Source organism: Apostichopus japonicus, chromosome 4 (assembly GCF_037975245.1).
Source record: "Apostichopus japonicus isolate 1M-3 chromosome 4, ASM3797524v1, whole genome shotgun sequence".
NCBI classification, from domain to species: Eukaryota; Metazoa; Echinodermata; class Holothuroidea; order Aspidochirotida; family Stichopodidae; genus Apostichopus; species Apostichopus japonicus.
This window is the reverse complement of record NC_092564.1, coordinates 12,928,006-12,951,436: the sequence shown is the minus strand read 5'-3', so window position 1 is coordinate 12,951,436 and position 23,431 is coordinate 12,928,006. Positions and strand designations below refer to the sequence as shown.

General features: G+C 36.4%; 1 protein-coding gene across 7 annotated transcripts in view; it reads left to right on the top strand.

Moving 5' to 3' along the window:
• Positions 1-23,431, top strand: part of LOC139966486 (NADPH oxidase 5-like) — a 193,466-nt gene that overhangs the window by 25,295 nt on the left and 144,740 nt on the right. Inside the window, exon 1 of one of the 7 annotated variants that reach the window (XM_071969542.1) lies at positions 2,481-2,973. The exons of 5 other annotated variants lie outside the window; for them this stretch is intronic. The gene's annotated coding sequence lies outside the window, so the exon portion shown is untranslated. Of the gene's footprint in view, positions 1-2,480; positions 2,974-10,426; positions 10,443-23,431 lie in introns of those variants that run through there. One more of the 7 variants, XM_071969543.1, reaches the window with a different exon arrangement.

Below are 23,431 nucleotides of genomic sequence, written 5' to 3'. Positions count from 1 at the left end.
TAAGGTTGATTCGTGGAATAGTGAGACACAGTATTGGAAATAATCTACGTTTTGTATAAGGAGATAAAAAAAAAGTTAAGAAAAAGCAATGTTGATTATTTGGTGGGATTACTACATTGTTGGTTATGTGCGTGAAGGAATTTGGATTATTTATGGCAATGAAGATGGGTAAGCAAATTTAGAGTTTACAAAATTAAAACTTACCCGTTGTTGTCTTTACTTTTATAATTAGGACAAAAACACGACTCGTTCACCTACTCTCTTAGATGACAGTAATTACCTCGGATTTGGAATATGTTAGTGTAGAGCTCGAAGTGGATTACAGTTTAAGTCCGGCTGAAATGCATGAGCGGTCGTTGCTATTAATCTAGATCACGTGCGTTTTGCAATGAAGGTGTTGAGACATTTGGAATGTACTACAAATACTATAAGAAAATTAATCAAGCGTTTAGTTCAACATCTCGTTTACTATATAGGTATTACAAAGCCTGTATCTGTTATAAAATTTCTGTGTCAATAAGTGTTAAGAGAATATTAATATTGTTTTATGGGATTAAGTAATATAATTCACTTGTTTAGGTATGCTTTGTAAGTCTAGTCTGATTAGCGGGTGATTGATCCATGAATACAAACAAAATAATTTAATGGACCGTGGTAATAGCTTTTCCTGAGGGCACATTGTACCCGATATTGTAAAGAAGAGGGTGAGGGGAGGAGGTGGGGGGGGGGGCGAGAACGGAACACCAACGATCAACTTAAAGTGATGTGAACGCTATAGGTATAAACTTATGTAAGAAAAAACGATCGGGAGTAAGGTATAATTCATTCACACACACAAAAACACTTTCGCTTCATTAATTAAGATTTTGAAAGTCTTACAGAGCAAAAACGCACTGGGTACTTGCAGAACAGTGAAGGGATAAAGTCATTACTTATCCTGAATTTAACTATTGATATAGAATGATACTTTAAAGTCGTTTCTTTATAACGATTTCCTATTTTATATCAAACGAAGTAATTACATATATCAGAAGATACACAATTCACTCAACGCACAATCACATATTATTAATCACATAACGTAAACAGAATGCTACCCAAATTATCTTTTATTAGATAATTCAGTGGTGAACACGCGCTCCCACTTAACGAATACGTCTTTTTTCTTTTTACACAAATACGACGTTTAAAGTCGAAAATTCTCAAAACATAGCTCCCATACATATTTAAATTTAAATTACTTGACTTAATTGATGTCCGTTTAAGATGCTTATATTTTGATGAATATATATTCATCCGTAGTGATAACTGACCTTTCAAATGAAACTAAGGTTAGCTCGAGTGTAATTAGAAACTATCTCACTTGCTCTGTCCGTGAGAAATATGATTCTTGACCTAGTTATTAATTCAACTGTAACGCACAATTGGACGCTCTACGGTAATATATAGCAAAGTTATGTACCGTTCTATGATTCGAGTAATATTCAAGTCAAATCAAGTGGAATTCTGCTTCGTCTTTCCATATATACATTCAGTTATGTACATCAACGATATCGAATTATGTGAACCAAGATCGGGATGATTTAGAATTTAAGGAATCAATTTTATTAGGGAATAGTAAGGAATTTGATTATAGTGTTTTGTAGCACTGTGCACAATCTTTAAATAAAATCTGCTCTTCGCATGAATATCACAGGCTCATCATATGATGATATATGATAAAGTTACAATAATTATGATATATTTAAATTAGTCGTGTGTATTACATTTCGAGACGAAAGTATAACACACGATGATCTTTCCCTGATGAAGAATTCCTCTCATTGAAATAATTCTAGGAACGTTTAGCAATATTTGTTTTGCAATTCATTGTAATATTATTTAATTAACGATTCCTCATTTTAAATTTAACGGAAGTTTAAAACTGATTAAACAAAGAACTTGGATAGGGAGGAGGGAGGAGGGGGGCGTCATACATTCTGAAAGAAGGTACCGCCCTGGTGTAATTGATTTGTGTAAATGTAATTATATTAACACTGAACTTGAGTAGCATTGTTCAAAGAACAAACTTATCTTACTCCTCAATTACCGTGAAAATTGTAACAATAATGCTTCCCACCTTTGTTAGATATTAAATAAATACCTTGGTGAGGTACAAAATTAAATTATGAAAAACCAACTGCTAAGTGGTAGTAATAAATTCAAAGTCGGCACCCTGCTCGGCACGCTCCATTGGGCATGTCGTAAGCTCAACAGCGCTTCTATCGACTTGACGTAAGGCGATATTAAGTGTTTATCCTTAGAGTTGTATGTGTTGACAGCGCTTTTAATAGATTCACAGTTCACAGAGGCACTTTAGACTATGTTGAATCCCGCTGTTATTGGTGACTATTTGTCTGTAACTCTACCAGGTAGAGTTACCACGGCCGACCCACACTTTTAATAAATCGCAATAGCACACTGGACTCATGACAAGTCGCCCAAGAGCTCGCATTCTTTGGAACATTCACGTATGAACCAGTGTCTCGTTTGGATTTCAAAGAGATGGAATTTTTGTTTTCTTCTCTCATCTAATAAGTTTAATATTTCTTTGTCAAGAGTCTGCTCCACTTCCGCTAGTATGTCGCCAATTGAGTAACAATTTGTAAAAATTAATCGGAATTGATCTCACAAAGGCCACTTATACATACTGCTATGTCACTTGCCATTCTTGTATCGGATAGACATGTTCTGTAGTATCATATTTTTGTCAACAAATGTTTCATCTGTCTGGGCTTTTTTTTGCTCTTCAACAACATTTTGGACTTAAGTTGTCTTTACCAAATTGTAAGAGGAAAAACTCAGAAAATGGATATGATTTCCACAAGGATTTTACGAATGTACTCTTAACGGGGGGAAAATTGATTTTTTTTCCTGGTATCTTTTTACTTGACGGCTACAATCCGTTACTCCATCCACCGAAGATTTTGCTAGGTGAGTTTTATCAACACATGTTCGTTTTTCTGTGTTTTTAATCATAACAAAATGTCAAACATGTTATTAATAGTTAGATATATAAAAGAGGGGCAGAGCGAGAGACCGAGGGAGAGAGAGACAATCATCAGGCTGGCCATGATGAACAGGCAGAAGGTATATATAAGCTATCAATGTCGTTACGAGTAGATATGGATGGAAATCAATTCTTAATTTCAGGCATGATTTAACCGAGTTAGTGATGTCATTCAAATTCAATACATGGATATAGATTCACAGATTAACGCAAGAGGCGTGTGAAACCGTAAGGGAACATGCAATTGAGAGATAAATGTAGTTATCTCAATGCCACGACTGTAGGATCTTGGAATTAGCTGGCTTAAGATCTTCTACGAGTATGATACACTATATATTCAGCATACACTCTGGATTAGTTATATAGTAGAAGTGGTCGTGTGGTGAAAGAATCTTGGATGTCAATGGAAGTAAGGACGACCTTTTTTTTAGCCCAAAACTACCTTCTTTGGGTATAGAATCTTCTTGGGCGTTCAGTCGATCCATGAGTCCTTGCAAATTTACTCTATAAACCTCGACGAATGAAAGCATCACTTTTTAATTTACGTGTATGAAAAACAGAAGAGCAAAATCCCAAGCTAGGATACATATTCGGAGGGATTCATTTACGTTTAGTCATAAACGACACCAAATGTTATTTGATATTGAGGAGGTAAGGGTGGAGGAAGGAAGGTCCGAATATGGAGGAGGTAAGGGTGGAGGAAGGAAGGTCCGGATATGGAGGAGGTAAGGGTGGAGGAAGGAAGGTCTTGATATGGAGGAGGTAAGGGTGGAGGACGAAAGATCATGATATGGAGGAGGTGATGGTGGAGGAAGGAAGGTCTTGATATGGAGGAGGTAAGGGTGGAGGAAGGAAGGTCCGGATATGGAGGAGGTAAGGGTGGAGGAAGGAAGGTCTTGATATGGAGGAGGTAAGGGTGGAGGACGAAAGATCATGATATGGAGGAGGTAATGGTGGAGGAAGGAAGGTCCTGATATGGAGGAGGTAAGGGTGGAGGAAGGAAGGTCATGATATGGAGGAGGTAATGGTGAAGGAAGGAAGGTCCTGATATGGAGGAGGTAATGGTGGAGGAAGTAAGGTCTTGATATGGAGGAGGTAAGGGTGGAGGAAGGAAGGTCTTGATATGGAGGAGGTAAGGGTGCAGGAAGGATGGTCCTGATATCGATGAGGTAAGGGTGGAGGAAGGAAGGTCCTAAAATGGAGGAGGTAAGGGTAGAAGAAGGAAGGTCCTGAAATGGAGGAGGTAAGGGTGGAAGAAGGAAGGTCCTGAAATGGAGGAGGTAAGGGTAGAAGAAGGAAGGTCCTGAAATGGAGGAGGTAAGGGTGGAAGAAGGAAGGTCCTGAAATGGAGGAGGTAAGGGTGGAAGAAGGAAGGTCTTGATATAGAGGAGGTAAGGGTGGAGGAAGGTCATAATATGGAGGAGGTAAGGATGAAGGAAAGAATGTCTCGGTATGGAGGAGGTAAGGGTGGAGGAAGGAAGGTCCTGATATGGAGGGGTAAGGGTGGAGGAAGGAAGGTCATGATATGGAGGAAGTTAGGGTGGAGGAAGGAAAGTCCTGATATGGAGAGGGTAAGGGTGGAGGAAGGAAGGTCTCGGTATGGAGGAGGTAAGGGTGGAGGAAGTTCCTGATATGGAGGAGGTATGGGTGGGGGAAGGAAGGTCTCGGTATGTAGGAGGTAAAGGTGGAGGAAGGCCATGATATGGAGGAGGTAAGGGTGGAGGAAGGAAGGTCCGTAGTTAATAGTAAACAAAACTCTAGTTTACCATGCTTGTTTGCTTATGTTCATTTACTTTCTACACATCAAGTCGCCGTACAATCTTTGATCGCAAATTAAATAAATGTACTTCTGGTAAAGAAAAGGAAAATATTGAACCGAAAATGAAGTGTTGATTATGTATGATTATGTAAATATGAAAAGGTTTCCAATTATACTTCGATAGATTTGCTAACATTTGTACTACACGGCCATTTTCATTGCAATACCAGGGATTTTAGATGCATTATACATCCTTGACATTGGGTTTCAACTTCATCTTGCCGGATAATTGACGTGTAAACATCCCATTTTATGCATTAACATTTACTTTTCTCGTCAATTGTGTAAGTAAAATAGCGACAAATTGCTTGTTCGCTGGCGCCACATTATCGACCAAAAACAGTCATTGAACAGGATTGGAAACCACGGAGTCTTGATAAAATATTAAACGGTATGACTTTACCAATGTTATTAAAAAGGCTTTATGAAGCAACCTTCTACTTTACATAACGTCATTTTCATAAAATTATGAAAACTGTTCAAATAAGACACACACTAAAACTGAGCAGAATGTTCACTATTGTATGATTTTCTGTAACGAAATAATTATCTTTCTTAACGAATCAAATTACAGTGGAAAACTCATTTGTTGCAATGGAAAAGTTAGATTTATTATCTCACATTTAATATAATCGGGGAATGCATTTTGGTCGATCACCTCAACTTACAATTGCACTTACAACTTCAAATGTCAACCAGGAGATGGTGTCGTGTTAGGTCTACAATCAGTAATTTCTGACCTTTCTACTCCCCCTCAATTTGTTGTTCAATCAGAGAAGAATTCCTCGCATTTGTTGCATATTTTATCATAATTGTGTAATTTAGTTCATTGGTTTATCGGAATGTGATTAAGGCAACTTCAAAACTAACGATAAATTATGTCCTCTACACATTAATTTGCTAAAATTTACGTCTTTATTTTGAATAGTTACCGAAGATTATAAGTTGTTGCTACTCTCGATATATCTCATTGTGCCGCCAAAGCAAGGGCGGCGGAAGCACTTTTAATCTGGGGGGGCACCGACATCGAAGGGCACTTTGCAGAAATTCGATTGGATTGATGCAGCCTGATATTTAGTACCCTTTATAACTCTTATTGTATTATCTTATTTGCGAATACACATCACTCCATCAACGCCACCCCCCCCCCTCTCAAGGAAACAATGCATACTAGCACTGCAATATCTAATGTGCAAATTGGGAAACAAGGAAAAAGACACAATGAGGTGAAATCATTATAAAGTCCAAGTCCCTGCACACGCGATCGATACATGCATGAAAGCAAATGAAATATGTGAAAATACTGAAAGAAAAAAAAATTTCCATGTGTTTTCAATGGTTAAACTGATATTATTATGATGATTATTATTGTAACGACTTTTTGAATAATTCTAACCAATTTGGAAGGGTTATAACACGGCAAATGATTGTATGTTATTGGCATGCGATGTAATAACCAACGCATGCCTATATGATATGCACATTAAGATGTTGAACGCCCGCGTAGCGCGCGAAAAATTTTGGTAATATTTTCGGGCAAGTCATTACAGCCCCCCAAATCAAATTGGGCTCCTACGCCTGTGGTAGTAAACATTTAAAACTTCCCGAAATATTTCATTCGACTTGGGTTTCGCTTTGTAAACTCTTTTTTTATTTAGAAATTTTTATGTAGAAAAAGGGCACATTTTTAACCTGAGGAAAAGTGGGGGGGCACGTGCCCCCTGTGCCCCCCCGGTTCCGCCGCCCTTGCGCCTAAGATTACCATTGGCAATATATCATAATGATATGTTTTGATTATATAACCATATTTCTGTAACATATTATTCATACTGTACATACTTGCATACTGTTCTACTGTAAATCGGCAACGTTGGCTCATTCGGCCATCCAAAGAAGATACCTATAATTTTGAATATCTGTCTATTTCAAGTTTAAATTATATGATGGTATTTTTACTTCACGTTTCTTACCACAATGCTTAAATGTAAGCTTTCGACAGACCGCCACCAGTGGTCAAACGTGCATGTTTAACTCTTCACTTAATTGAGTCTTAGTAGGAAACTAATGCGCTAGAGTGTAAAAGTTACATGATGAAATACCAACACTTCTGCTGACGTGTCAGCCATTCCCTCAAATTTCTGCAGTAGTAAGATAACATCAGTCCTCGTCTTATCATATCTTGCATGGAATTTTGAACCTCTGTCAAGGTGAGTAGATTGTCCATTATGTGAACTGTCTCCATCTCTCATATAAGTGACAACTTCACCACGGCTTGCAATAATTAAGTTATTAATACTACAGTACACGGCCAAGCTTATTCTCAGCTGGAAGGAGGAATCATGCAAACAAACACACTCACACACTCACACTTTGAGGAGGGAAATTGTTGCATGTTATTTCGTAAACTCGTAATCCGTAAGCTCTACGTTCATAAGGATCCTGATCTTTACCATTACGCTGCATTGTGACTGATAAATTATACTGAGTAACATAAGAGACTCACAGTACACACACGTATCTATCTATCTATCTATCTATATATATATATATATATATATATATATATATATATATATATATATGAATGCATATATATCTATATATATATATATATATATATATATATTTATATATATACATATACATATATATATGAATGCATATATATATATTCATATATATATATATATATATATATATATATGTATATATAAATAAATATATATATTTATATATATATATATATATATATATATTAGTTTTGTATCAGCATTATCTGAAGAAGAAGTGTGAATACATTTTTGTATAATTTTTGGATTATAATGATAAATTTCAGACAAAATATTACTACGCTCAAGCTGCTTTGTTTTCCTGTAATGGTAGAACACAAATATTCATATCGATTGACGTTACATAAAGATGATAGTAGTCATCATGCGTTCCTATTTTTGGTAGGATCTATTTTAATTCCACGACACCGCCGGTGGCAAACCCTTAAAGCATAATTAAATGAGACTATAAGAGGTGTGGAACTATACTCATGGTCGACGAAACACTTGTGAAGCAAGAATTAAGGTTAAGATCCAAAAGTCCTTTATTTTAGGGTTATGCATATATGAAAAATGAAAGAAGTCAATTTTGAGAGCGAAATGTGAGACAAAAACTAACAGAAAAGGTGTATCAATGAGTCGTTTAATTTGAATTCGCAAAGATAAGCATATCTTTAGACGAACATGGAAAACATTTTTGATTCACTCAATAGGTAATTGAAGAGATAATTTCCCCGTCAGTGTAGAGCTATGCTTACTTGAAAAATCCCTCTTCTTGAAACAAAATATAACTATTAAATGTATGGGACCCCAAAGCCCTCAGTATTGGATTAAGCTGTTATTAACTGCAGTTCAATAAAGAGGGCCAATATAATATCTATTTTAGTTATAGTATGAGGCCGGTCAATTTACACTATGATAAGTATTGCAGTACGTAAATAGAAACCAAGTTCACACGCATTTAAGTCACGTGTGTTCTGTTACTTAGCTATACTTGTGTGCATGCCCAATTGATTTCGTCATCACGTGGAACGTTTGTAAGAGGATGTAATGATCGACTACCATTTGAAAAAGAAAAAAATGAATAAGGTCTGGTGTTGTGTTTTTTCTGTTAACTATTTAACATCGAAATTTAGTACCATTTGCGAGTTCTACTTAAAAGGCAGTCTTCTGGTTTGTGACATGACATTTTGCTCTCAAGTCATGCGGAGAGAGAGAAGAAAAAAGAACAAGATTGGAAAAATCCTGGTGAGGTGATATGTTATTGCAATTGTGTATACTGTTATCATTTGAAATATTACCGAGATATTATATGTTTTTACACGCTTGATAATACGCTGAAGCAATTTCGAAGGCAAAACCTGTAGTCTATATGTATATGCCAGATTATTTGAACGCATGGCATTGGGTAAATAACGTTTACATATTGTACATTTCAATGTACTTAATAATAACACCGCAGTATTCATTTCTGTTGGCCCCTTACGTGTGATGATGTAGTTGTGTTACTAATCTAATTGGCAATATACGATTAAAGAGTGTACTAGACCCTCTCTAGGTGAAACAAGCCCACCAATTAGGTTTAAGATAAAGTAGTTTACCTGTCAAGGCCGCCCGAGAATTGTTCTACATGCATGGTTACATTTCAACAATCCGATTACTGCAGGTGTTAAACAAACGAATATTTCCACATATGCAAGACACGCAAGTCGCGATTGTTTCCAAGCAGTAGGCCCTAATAAACCTTTACTCACGTTAATCTGCGAAATAGATGTATTTTGCTACGGGAGGACATGAAATATCTGAAAATGTTGCAGATTCCAGAGGTTTATCCCCCTCCCACTCCCCCTCCCCTCCTACTAGGGTTCTGCCACTTTGGCGACTTCATGCATCCCAGCCAATGATGTAATATACCCCGCATCCATTAAAAAAAAGACGTACTATATATATGCGCGACTGTTTGGTGCTTCAATGTACCAAAAAGGTGCAACAAAACAGGTCCCATCAAAACGATAGTATAATTGATCTTAAACAACAAAGAGTTTAAGAATAATGAAAGACTGTAGTTCCCTCCAGTACAGCTAACAGTGTGTTACAATTTTCAAAGAATGTTAATAGAAATTTGGCTCATTGTACTCGACTGGTCAATTTTGAATAGACCTTGCCACAGCTGTTACCAGTTGCAATAGAATCTGTATATTCACTGAGAACCTCTCTTACAACATGCCAGATGAGAAATGAGACTCTGTAAACCGATGACATGCAATCGACCTCCCAATTTAACTGTTCAAATCCCTTCCCCATTTCTCAGGAATATCGAGAAAATAATATTTCATAAGGGTCAAAGGTCAAATTGATTAGACTTGTTGTGAATGTGAGCCGAAAAACTCCCACAATTAAGCCGATGTTTACTTAGAATGTCGTGTGTTCCAGGAACCCGTCAAAAGCGATGTTCTGCTTCTGTGACCGATCATGTCTTATAGGTCAAATGTATGAGGTCAAATGACCCTTACTATAACCAGCCCCACTGTTGATCCCCTTCCTCGCTTCAACTAAATCCCAAACAGGATTTATCAATTTTCCATAAATTACAGTTCACGCATGCGCATTTCCAGAAATATCCGTGAATAATTTCAGATGAGGTGACCACATATTGATCCGACACCTATATTTTGATCGTGTATCCAAGCAATCACTATAAAGTCGGTCAAAATCATTACAAGTTTACTATCTTACTTTACGCAGAGCCAAAATGGTTGTATTATTTAGAATCATCAGCACAGAAAAATTAGGTTGTGTTTGTTTTTGTTCTATTCTCAAAACTAGTTTAGCAAATACACTTCTTCATAGTAGAAAATGTTAAACGCTTCGGTAAACTCCTCAAGTCTTGAAGTTTTGTACACGGCATCCCAGGGATCATTTTCTAGCGATATCGCGTTCACTGTTTAAAGTTGTTACAAACACAGACTTGTTAATTTTGACCCGATTCTTAACTGCAAGCCGATTTCTGGATACAAAGAGAAAGGTGAGACCAGCTACATTTTGTAAATGTTCTTTTGATCGCCATACGTTAAGTTTTCCTGTAGAATAATGTATATGTCAAGTCTTATTAGATAGTAACTAATTCTGAAAAGGACAACGCGTGGCCGCTCAGCGTGTTAGTCGCATTATCGTACGCCACCTTACGTTCTTAAATAATAAAGATAGTAGCACACGTTACGCTGAATTAATCATCTGGAAAGTGCCTCAAATTTCTTTCCAAAAATGTAAAACTACACAAGAAAACCAAAATTCGGCTTTCTTAATGATATGGGAATCACATTTAAAGCATCTGTTCAATTAATTTAGCCTTATCGATATATCTGACTGAATGAGAATTATCATCGTTGTAATATTGTGGTCATATTCCATGAACTTACTGCCATGTAAAGTATCATATACATAGATTATATGATGTCTTAGTCATGTAATCGCTATGGCAATACCGAGCTACCGTACACAGTCTATTTCTTTTGTGTCGGGTCTAGGTCCAGGGGTGACACAGATGTTATAGATGCAATGTGCTTCAATATGAAGGAAAAGAAAGTTTCAGGGAGGTGTGTGACTTATAAAAATTAGATGTTAGCTATATTATTTCGATCATGCACTTATGTCACTATTTTGGTAAATAGTTTCTAAAGTGAACGGTAATATAAATGATATTTTGTGTGTTGAGTACAAGAACTGGCAGTCATATTTTTTTACTTATATAACTCGGTTAAGCTTATACACATCTCTAATGTATTGCATATAATGCACCCCCGCCAAAGATTAGTTCAATATACTTCCAAAATATATTATGATCTCCAAAATATATTATTGTCAATTACCTGACAGTTACAACACCGCCCTGGATCTTATGTAGGCTAAGCTTTCATTCATCAATAGATTATGTTCATCAATAGGTTTGTAATTTATCAACATCTATGTTGACATAGAACCTACTTTTTAAGGTATTATTTTATCTAATTATTGTAATACTAATACCAATACGATAGCTCAGTCAACTGTGCTAATTTATACTGTGACGAGAATCGCGGTACGCAGAAAAACGTGCCCTTCTGTATTTACCCACAAATCAGACGTTTGGTCACATTGGTTTAGTCAAATGTTGCATACTATAATCCGATACTACATGATATTATATATTCGAATTACAATGGCTATATTTAATCAACTGTAACACCTACGCAACATACCATTAGCATATATGTTAACCTGTGTGTGCACATGCACAACTGAACGTTACACCTTTCTCGGAAAAAAGAGAACAAAATCCATGCGTCTGCCATGGATATGGCTGTGACTTACTTTGCCTGGCACGTTCATCTATGTTGATAGTTGCCTTTTGAAACAGCTATACAGTAAACCCTAAAGTACAGTCACAAAATATTTCTGCATCTCAAGAGACGACCCATGCAGATAATTTCAAAACACGTATCTTGATACACCTATCTGACCCCGAGCGATTAAATTCTCACCTTTACCTGTGGGCTTATCAAGTCATATGCTTCAAAACAGTTTTAAAATGTTACAAGTCGTAGAAAAGAATCGACAGATCGATCGATCGATCGATCGAAACCATTTACTTATTCTGAAAACAAAACACACGATTCATTTGTAATTTAAATTTCAAATAAATCGATATGAATATTTGGTCGTAGCTCAAGAGACCTAACAAACTATGTAGTGCCTCAACCTTATATCATGAAAGAATGTCTACGGTTGATCGTTCAGCATATACACTTTCCAACAAAAGGATGTTTTCATAACATTTGGTGACGTGATAGAGTACTTCTCTCATAAGACAGGTTGAGCACATTATTTGCCGCTTAGGGGCAAATGTTGTCCTTCTTCTTGAGATGTTAGTTCGCCGTCCATGAGGTATTCTTTTGTTCTTTATGCTTTTGTATCCACCTCTTCTAACTCAATTCATTTCAGTTAATTCCCGCCGAAGGGATTCTGAAGCAGTCGATGGTATTTTCTTCAGAATGTACATACCCGTTGGGTCTAGACTAATCGAGATGTAATAACGCAATCACACCTCGCTAAGTAGTCACAATCTTATCAATTTTGGCCGGCTTTCCTCTTCATTATTCATGGAACTAAAACAAAATTTTGGTAACATGTCGATGACTTAGCAAGCACTATAGGCTCTTCGTTAATGCCTTTGGGTATTTTGTAATAGATTGATAACACCAGTAAGCACAACGCATATATGTATACATTATATTTATATACATAAATACATATATGTTCTCCATTACAGTCTGTATGAGTTTTATTGTTGGTACAAGACTTACAATGTAATTATCCTATCATGAGAAGCTTTCGACAGATATTTAGCCTAACCACTGTAAATTAAAATGTAGACTAATCTCAAATATAGACTCATGCTCCCTTGGGATTGTTTGTTTCTTATACCTCTTTTGAATTTAAATTCTTAATTCACGAAATCATCTCCAGATAGATGTCACGCGGAGACTATTTCTCCCTCTATATTTTTTGCAAATGAACTCGATCCGGCATTGCTAAAGCTTTTGCTCTAATTTTGCATTATTACATATCTATAATTAGCCTAGAAATCAATGCACGTGTTTCTGTGTAGCAATTCTGAGATACGGTAATGCGAAATATAGGAGTCCATTATACTGAAGTCTATTAGGAATATTTCAAAAGCGCTGCATTATATTTTTGTAAAGAAGTTGAAAATTCTGTATGTGGCTTGTCATTCGTATGTCCTAAGTTCTATTTGGAAAGAACGAAGCCAAATGTTCAATTTGTGATCTGTCCATTAAGCATTAGTTCACAATGTCTGCCTTCAGATAATACCAATCAATTGTCAGATATTTTCCTTTTTTTTTTAAATTCTCAACACTGAAACTATTAAACATGATTCTCTTTTCGCTTGGTGTGCCAATATACATGGAATTAAAATATCCATGCATTATACGTAGTAAGAGCAGCGTTCTAGCTGTTATATATTTTCGCTTTAACGAATTGCCTTCCGTATATATAGCTCTGTCGTTGTTTTTTGTCTGATGAGGGAAATCGACTGGAATGACGTCATTTAAACTCTGCACACGATTGAATTTAATCTGAAAACGACAATGATCTAATATGATTATTTTCTTTCAAGAGATACGTTGCACTATATATATATATATATAAATATATATATATATATATATATATATATATATATATATATATATATATATATATATATATATATATATATATATATATATATATATATATAGTCAAAGCACATTAAACCATTAAACTGAACCTAATCCTATTAGTGTGTGTTTGTATGTTTAGGTGCCGCATGCACGATACCGTACTGCACTATACTAACGTTTCATGCTGCATAAAATGATTGACTATTGTATTGCATTTGTTTCCCCCAGTAGTTTGTTATCATATAAAGGCTGGACATAATCCGCGGGGGGGGGGTATTAAAAATTTGTTCCGTAGTGTTCATGAAAACCATATTTTATGAGAATACCAAGAACCATGCATAATAATTGTTATAATGCTTGTTTCTTTAAAATGACAGATATTCAATATATTTCATTCCCTTTATTTACTGTTATACTCTGGAATAAATAACACTATTGATATAATGGTGATATGTATGTAAAATGAGACAAAAAGGTCAATGTTAGGTGTAGATATATAGCCTGCATATGCATGACTGCACTTTCAGTAAATGTTCTTAATGCGCGTGTGCGTTTTTTTGCGCCAAGCATCGACGGGTCCTGATAGTTCACTTTAGACATTGTTCGTGAATTTACCCCCCCCCCCCAAAAAAAAAAAACATTTGGCTAAACGCATATGTTCTTCATGCCCTAAAATCATGAGGTACGGCATACCCGATACAAGAAGAAAAAGGTCGGGTGTAAAATAATGCTACTGAAATAACAGACGGTCAAAGACTATATCTCAATTGATTTATCATAACTTCAAAAGGAATAATTATTGTTTTGTTCTGTCACAAACATTGACTTGTTACGATTTGTCCATAAATGGAAGAATCGCAGTTCAAATGTTTGTATAATTGTTGACAAAAATAATCAGTTGTAGAGAATCAAGAACACCTCATCGCAAGTGTTATTTCCTCTCTTACTTCTTTTACACTTGTCAATCACCAATTAAGAGACATTTTATAAGTCAGGGGTCATTTTGTAAATGGCAACAATTGCAAACTTTTTCATTCAGGCGTGAGGTTTTCCCAAACAGCATATCTGCATGCATGAAAGTCAAATACTTCCCCGTTGGCTGAATACAAAACTAGCCAACAAAGTTTACATGTTTTTACCAAGTTTTTTGTATAAAATCATATTTTGTCAATTATATTTATAAAGCCTTATGGCCTGGTCTGTATAAATTTAAGTAATTTAATAGATTCATCATGGAATATGTAACATTCTTCAAAGCTGGTTGGAAGTCGTATTAACACGCAGACATCTTTCGTATAACTAGACGTCTGATAGTCATTGCAACGACAACTATAAATATGTTGTTTCTTTAAAACATAATAACGGGGTCGCCACAGCCCGCTAATGTTCAACCACCCCAACAATTTAGTCCCTCAGGCTAACATCCTAAAAATAGTATCCTTGTCTTTACCCGAGTGATATCCGCATGATAAGATGATATTCATTCCTTCACAATTTATTCACCTCAAAGATATTATTTATTGGCCCGTTCTAAAGAGTTCGTCTTAATAGCGTTGTTGATACTGTCTTTAATATCAGTTAAGTTTGTCTGTGGGTATATTTAGGGTGTGTTGTTAGTGTATCGTCTTGTCGTTTGTTTTGAAAGGTCGAGTCGCTTGAATGTATATGTGTGTGTGTGTGTGTGCCTATTTTTTTATTTATCTATTTTTTGTTCGGGTTTTCTTTATGTCCCGATGCATAACATTAATGATTGAACTATATAGCGTATGCTACATTGTAAAACTACAGTTAAAGTAAAATAAATACATAAATGAAGAAGTGAGAGGCGACATTTTGATGATGTCGAAGTTGCCTCCCTCGCTGTTTCTTTTGATCATTTGTACCTTTTGTAATATCATCGTATAGGGCCTGAGTGCGTTACCTTACACCAACATTTCCAGTTAACCGCTAGAATGACTTATCTTTTAACCGTTTTTGCACTATATGAGTCTAATTTTTTTTTGTAACATAATTCTACCCCACTTTCAGCAGCTGTATAGTTTGCCCACGCAAACAGGCCTGGCGATGTTGCCCCGTAGGGTGCTTTTGGCACCTTAATAGCGTCAACTTTTTGCGTCGCTTGTTTACATAATACCAATTAACCGGGGAATTTGCTTAGCAGTATTTAATTATATTAGGTTGAACGTCGTTTTGAAGCTTCTATGATTTTGAGCAACTTGTTAGTAGCTCGTGACAAGCCGAAAAAAAAGCCATCCTGTACTCTGGACACATACCCATCCAGTAGCGACGCCCACGTTTTACATGTACAAATTTCTTCTTGATTATGCTACTCTAATAATAGAGTGGGATAGTTCAAAGAGGTGATAGGGGGTGAGGGGGGAGGTGGGGGGGGGGGGGGTGGATAAAGCCAAACCCTATTATCAGAATTGTAAAGTTAAATATTGATCAACTTTTGGTGGGAAAATAATGATATTATCTGCTCACAAATACTATGGAGAGGAAAAACGTTGTTAATCTCACAAAAATCAAATAAAAAATAAAGCAAAATATGAAAACGACTAACGATTTGGCGACAGTTCTGAGAACAACTTATTCAGGTATAGTCTACAACCAGATAGATTTGGGTGTAATTACGTAAAAATGTCGTTGTATTAAAATTGCAGTGGCGAAATCGCAATTTCGCATGCATGCTGTCATTTAGGGATGTTTCGTTGTCATAGGCTACATATCATTCAAAGCCGCTTTTCTATGCCACCGTAATGGATATTTCATCATTCATTGATTAAACAACTTATAAGAGACATTCTTCGGATTTCATGGACCTGTACCTGGAATCCTGGATTAAAAGTGTCCTCAGAATTTTCTCCGGATTTCATGAACTGTCCATGAAGGACTATTCCTAAATTTGTCAATGGCCCCGAATAATGAAAAGCCGAAGAACAAAAGGATGACTGTTTCTAAAGAATTTATTGCAGAAACGTGGACATTTGACCACAATTCTTGAAACATAGCACCATCAAACATTTACATCTCAAAATCCCTCCCGTCTCTTAAATAGTTTAGTGTAGGGGATGCTACCTCCCGATGTCAACATTGGCGTCAACATCAACTTAATGTCAGCGGAATTTCTTAAAAAAAAAACATATGGACACCTTGACTTATCTTCTACGAAAGAACAAACATGATGTGATTGTTGAACATCAGTATTTTGTTTATCCATAACACCTCTGTAAAGGTGTGTATGGAACCATCACCCATGCAGTAGAGGACGCCATGAGTCGGCCGTCTACAAAAGCGCCCCGGGGTAAAGGATATACAAATAACAGGTGAATATAGCGATGTAGTCTTTTAAAGCCAGGTCTCACCACATCAAGGTTAAGGTCATGATCAACAACCAGTGGGTTGCATAAGGTTACATATCTCACTGTCAGTACTAACCATCATACTAGCATATCTATAGTTACAGGTGACATGTATTTAAAATATTAAATAGTTATAGGCTACATATAGGCTACCGTACAACACTACCAGCTCTAACTAGTAAATACCCCCAGCCCCCCACTGAATGATATATATGAATGTTACATACCGTACCCCACTCCCAGCACTAACCAGTTAGCTAGCACCCCCCCCCCCCCCGTCATATGAGTCAGTGCATAACCACTTGCACTAACCAGTAAATAAGCATAAGTTAATGACCTGAGTGATGTATATGAATGACACATACTGTACCACACTCCCAGCACTAACCAGTTAGCTAGCAACCCCCCCCCCCCCAGCCTTCAAAGAGTCAGTGCATAACCACTTGCACTAACCAGTAAATAAGCATACGTTAATAACCTGAGTGATGTAAATGAATGATACATACCGTTCCCCACTCCCAGCACTAACCAGTTAGCTATATCACCACCCCCGTCACATGAGTCAGTGCATAACCACCTGCACTAACCAGTAAATAAGCATAAGTTAATGACCTGAGTGATGTAAATAAATGATACATACCGTACCCAACTCCCAGCACTAACCAGTTAGCTAGCACCCCCTCCCCGTCACATTAGTCAGTGCATAACCACCGGCACTAACCAGTAATTAAGCATAAGTTAATAACCTGAGTGATGTAAATGAATGATACATACCGTACCCAACTCCCAGCACTAACCAGTTATCCCCTTCCCCACCCCTCCCCCACCTTCACATGAGTCAGTTCATGCTGTCTCTGAAAGGTTGCACATAACCACCAGCACTAACCAGCAAACAAGCATACCTCATCACCTGAGTAATATTTAAGGTTACATATCATACGTCACTGTCAACACTAACCTGTAAATTAGGAAACTTCATCAAATGAGTGATGTATATGCAAAAAGATACATAGCATACTCATTAATTGCACTAACCATTAAATAGAGTCATGCATAGAAGGTTACATACCAGTACCGTATCCCACTGCCAACACTAACCAGTCAACTAGCAAACATTATGACATAATAATGCATGAAATGTTATCATACGGTGTCCCACAGTCAACAGCAACAAGTGAGTTAACCCTCACAGTACAGTCCATCAATTACGATGATGTTAATACTAATATCATCGTAAATGTTTTATAAGTAAAGGAGATTCCTGTCATTCTATAATAATTGGACATAACTGAGCCACGTTTTTGTTATGGCTCTGATGATCTTGAAATAGTAACTCACGTCATGCAAATTGAATTGCGTTCATATTAACAGAAGCGCCGCTTGTGTTAGATGATATAATAATCAAGATGATTGGTAAATGGAAACTGCATAAAGCACATTAACAACAACACTCTAACACACATACAGTTCGGTTTCATGATGTCATGTCAAATTCCTTTGTTACATATGATCATTAAAACAGATCAATTTGTTCTTATAAAAAAAGGGAGCTTTCTTTACATACATTTTGATATATTCTGAAATTTGTCTTGTCATAGGAGAGTGTTGGTTATTCCTCGCAGGTGATACACAAGAAAAACAAATAACACACAGAGGGGCAAAGATTACATAGAGCGCCTTCCATGAATTTAACGTGCATACAGACACCTATTGAAAGCTAGTTGACACTCGGCATACTAAAAAAATCAGTTAAGAGGAAAAGAAAAATTCAATTTGAACCCACTTTCAAGAGGTGTGACGGCATGGGTAATTTTGAAAAATGTGGCTAGTACAGGGAGGGGGGGGGGGCAGATCTTAAGGAAGGACCGTCCATACTCCTTTTCATTGAAAGTTGTAGAGGGTACATATTTGAAAGCATCCTTCCGTTCCTGTCGTCCCGAATTGAACCGGAAGTTATGATGCTTATACCTGACCCCCTCCGCCAACAACAAACTCGCCAATTATTGTTCAATACCATCAATGTGTAGAGTGTTCAATGCCATTAATAGTGCGTTCAATGTCTAATAGATTGTATAGTGAGTGTCACCGGGTGAAAATGCAGCATATATGTGTTTAGTACCTATAGTCGACATTTTCAGAAACAACTTCAAAAACTTCAGAAATCAGCCGCACGAGCGTTTTAAATGAACATTGAAATATAAGCTAGAGTAACATTAATTCACATGAACCATTGGTTTGTACTTTTGTCTTCATTTTAACAATCTTCTTTCCCTCGGTCACTCCCGATTTTTCCACGATTTACAATACAAACAGTTTGGAAGGAATTGTCTTCTAAAGGCAGAGGTATATGTTGACCTATAGCTCTGGAGAAATCCCCCGGAGTCACGCTTTGAGAAATTAAGGTCACAAATCGATAAGTCCTTGAGGTAAACTTCACTCCTTAAATTTGCTCCAAAAGTATATCGTCTTGTTCCTATTTACAAGGCAAAGCTATGAAGACATATTATTAAAAATAAATTAGTTGCAGAGCAAGGAAAATTTCAAGTAAATGTTTCTCTTTCGGTAGTCACCTGTACTATATTGCCCCGGAAGACGCTTACATTTCGCAAACGTGTGAGTCATTTTAACGAATTCACTAAGTTTGTACAGCCATGTGGTGACGTTTGAATCGAAACCTACTTTTTTTCTTTCTCAACAAAATAGCGAAAGGGGAAGATCATTCATGCTTTTATTTCATTGATATGGTTAAATGCCAGCAAATAAACTATAGGCCGACTCCAAAATACTTCATATTTAAAGCGATGATTATTATTTTTATTGTCGTCCAATAATGAAATGTTTATTTTTTTATATAACTTTCCTGCAGTACAAGATCATCGCTGTAAGTGTAAGTGCGGTGAAACTTGTCTTTCTTCCGTTGATATCAACTGAAAGCGTCGAGATATGATATTACTTGAACCTAGTACCTTGATGAAACGAAATTCCCATCCCCACTCACCCCCCCCCCCCCATTGTATCCTCTCTTGTTTGCTGTGTTTAGAGTGTTTAGCGTGTTTAGCGGTTGTGTTTATGTATATATACATATATATATATATATATATATATATATAGATAGATAGATATATATATATATATATATACAAATAGGCAATCTCTTTGTTCAGTTCAAACAACACTGTACTCACACCGTGTAGAAAGGTGTTCAAAATCCATTTCAGTCTGATGAAAATGTAGATTACCTTTGTCTCTAGTGTACACTGGCGACATTTTGACATGTTACACGGTAAAGGTCAAAGGTATCATATACCACTGCTTCAACAGTCATCAATTTCACTTGTTCTCTTCGAATCGCTTAACGAATTCCTCACTAAGTACATACGAAGAGCAAGAAAACATCTTAGTGTACGATTTACAATCACTTGACTCATTTCATAAGAGTAAATCAATAAACGACCACTCTTAAAGTTTAACGACAATTGACCCAAGCAAGCAAGATCCTGCTGATGAGAAACTCCAACACTCTCTACCAACTTGGAGTTACGATCGCCGTCGATTGTGTCTCCGTGAATAGTAAACTGCTCGTATTATGATGTAGTTTTAGTCCACACGGTGTTTTTTGTTGAATTCAGCTGTTTATTACAGATATGTGACGAAGGTTGGACGTTAGAGGCCTTGCGAGATTATCTCAAGAATTGAACCACATTACACGTATTCTTTAAAGTTGGGATTTATAGTTCTAAATGTGATTTTCACATGGAACTTAAAAGAGTAAACCCCGTTTAGTGACTTCCTATACATGAAAAAACACAACAGTGTAACACCAATTCAATATCAACATTGAAAGCCAGCGTGTATTTAAGACATATATAACTTACTTCAAATGTATATGTAATATATTAAAAGCGGTCAACTCACACTGAGAATGATTGCTTGTTTATCATCACCTATCGGTTAAAGTTCTGATAATCCCATCAAAATATGAGGTTGTTTGTGAAGGGTCAAAAGAAGCTGCTCACGTCAATAAAATATACGTTATTAACACAGTGTTACATTGTGTAACGTGTAACTGTTCACGTACTATAAATTACTGAATAACCTTCCTTATCAACATTAATCATGCTGCTCTTTAATAATGTTAGTGTTAAAGTAAGTCCATTCAGAATTAATCTCAATATTTCCCGAGTGGGAATCATTAAAATTATAACAACCGCCCCCCCCCCCCTTTCCAGAAAAAGAAGGGGAAAAAACCCAGCTAACAAACTACAATAAACTAGAAATGACAGTTTTGTTTTGAGACACATCATAGATACTTCACTCTGCTGTATTTGGATTTAATCTCTTGTGTTAGAACTAGTTTACAAAAGTACCTCCTCTTCTTCGCCTGGAAGCGTTCTTGTTTGAACTTGGTATTTTCAGGTGCGACATACGTCACCACTTGTTCCTATTTCACCTGTTCTAACTGTTCCTTCTCCCGATTTTTGTAACACCCCCTTGTCATTTAGGTGACGATACGGTTGAGACAATTCTGTTCCTTTTAACAGGATATTTTGATAGTATATTGCTGTCATATTTACGTCGTTTACTATGAAGAGTTATTTTTGTTTTTCTCTGGTTGGTGTTTGTGTATTTGTATGCAGAGATAACGAAACGTGTTTTGTGACATATATGACGTTCTTAAAAAGGACTTTTATGTCAGAATAATCATAATCATAATCATAATAATAATAATAATAATACGACAAAAAGTCAACGTAGCTGCATACGACGGTCAAGAACTATAAAACAGTTGACCTGCCTGTCAATATCCTATTCCTAGTTAGTTTACAACAGCTGTCGTTTTCATCAACGTAAATCTTACGCGCTACATTAAATCGAGAGTTGATCAACAAGTTCATCATTTCTTTTAACTTAGTATGAGCACCGATTTGGTCACTAACATGTTCCTTGTCACTTAACTAGATTATAGACTACGTCGTATAGAAACGAGCCTTCGTTTGTTCATCTATACCTCTGTTCATATTCACGTCACTTAGGCCTATACCGTATGTTGTATAATATATGCTACATAGAATAATCGAGCCCTAACTTGCCTGTTGATCAACGTCTTTTGGTGCCAGGCCAATGCAGGATATATTTAACGTAGACTCGAACCCTGGTTTGTTAAAGTACCATTTTTTCGCGTCACTGACGTAGATATCATACGACATACATGGAGGATGGAGCCCTGTAAAACAAATTCATTCTGTGTTTTGTTTTTCGCTATGCTTTGACGTGAGAGTACCGATAAATTATTACCACAACATTCAATGTCATAACTTTAACTACAGAACATTAATTGATAATAATCTGGTTTTAAAAATAAATAAAATGAAGATGCATGTGTGGGTAAATGTATGCAGCACAGACGACACAAATAGATCATGCTGCATGTAAATATCATACCTTCATAATTTATCAAAAAAGGAATAACATATTCGAGTTCTTTGATTAATATGGAATGTAAAAAGAAATGTAATTAAAAAGAACCATCGTCGTAAATCATTCTTGTAAGAAATTAAATAGAAAAGGCTCCTTCCCAAATGGAGAATATCACCATATTGTTCCCATCGTCTCGTATTAAGGTTATTCACTTTCATGTTACATTTATTTAGCAGTAATGGAAAGAAAAGAACGTTACCAAAATTTTCTACAACAGACCAATATAGCTATAGTATATATAATACAATCTCTTCGTGACTTCTAATAATGTATACGTCATCAGGAAATTGTCATGTGGAAGCGAAGATTGTGACGTGTAGAAACAACTAGAGGTGTTAGAAAAGGATGAAAGGGAAAACGTAATCTCGAATTTTAAAGAGTTTGGAAGTTACCATAGCTAACGTCACGTGTGGCTTGGAGGGTAGACAAATACGTCATGAAACGGGAAGTAACGTATATTGAGATTGGAAATACGAAACCTCTTAAACTTCACCTATTTGGGAATTTTAAATCATGTCCAAATTAAAGGGGAATGACATTTCGGTCAGTAGGTAGAATAATATAACGTGAATAAAGTCACTAAACTGTTCATTTTTAATCGAGGAAAGGACACATCTGTGCAGGTATATTATGTCTATGCTCAAACTGCCAAAATGAGATTGTCATATACATAATTTTGAATGACGAATTGATTTGAAGGGGAAAAAGAGGGCGGTAATAATATGTTGTGGTTGGTGCAGTGAATTTCACAGGTTTTTAAGAAGGTTCGTGATGGGGGTGGTTCTAAATTCCTCTGGATTTATTGTGGTAGAGGCAAGAACCTTTAAGGAAGGAAGACCTGAGACTTCATGAGTAGTATAACACCCCCCCCCCCCCCCAGCTAAATGTGCAAACAATAATGCCCCAACTGAACCTTTAGATCCGACCGACGATGGTCATTCCTCCACCCC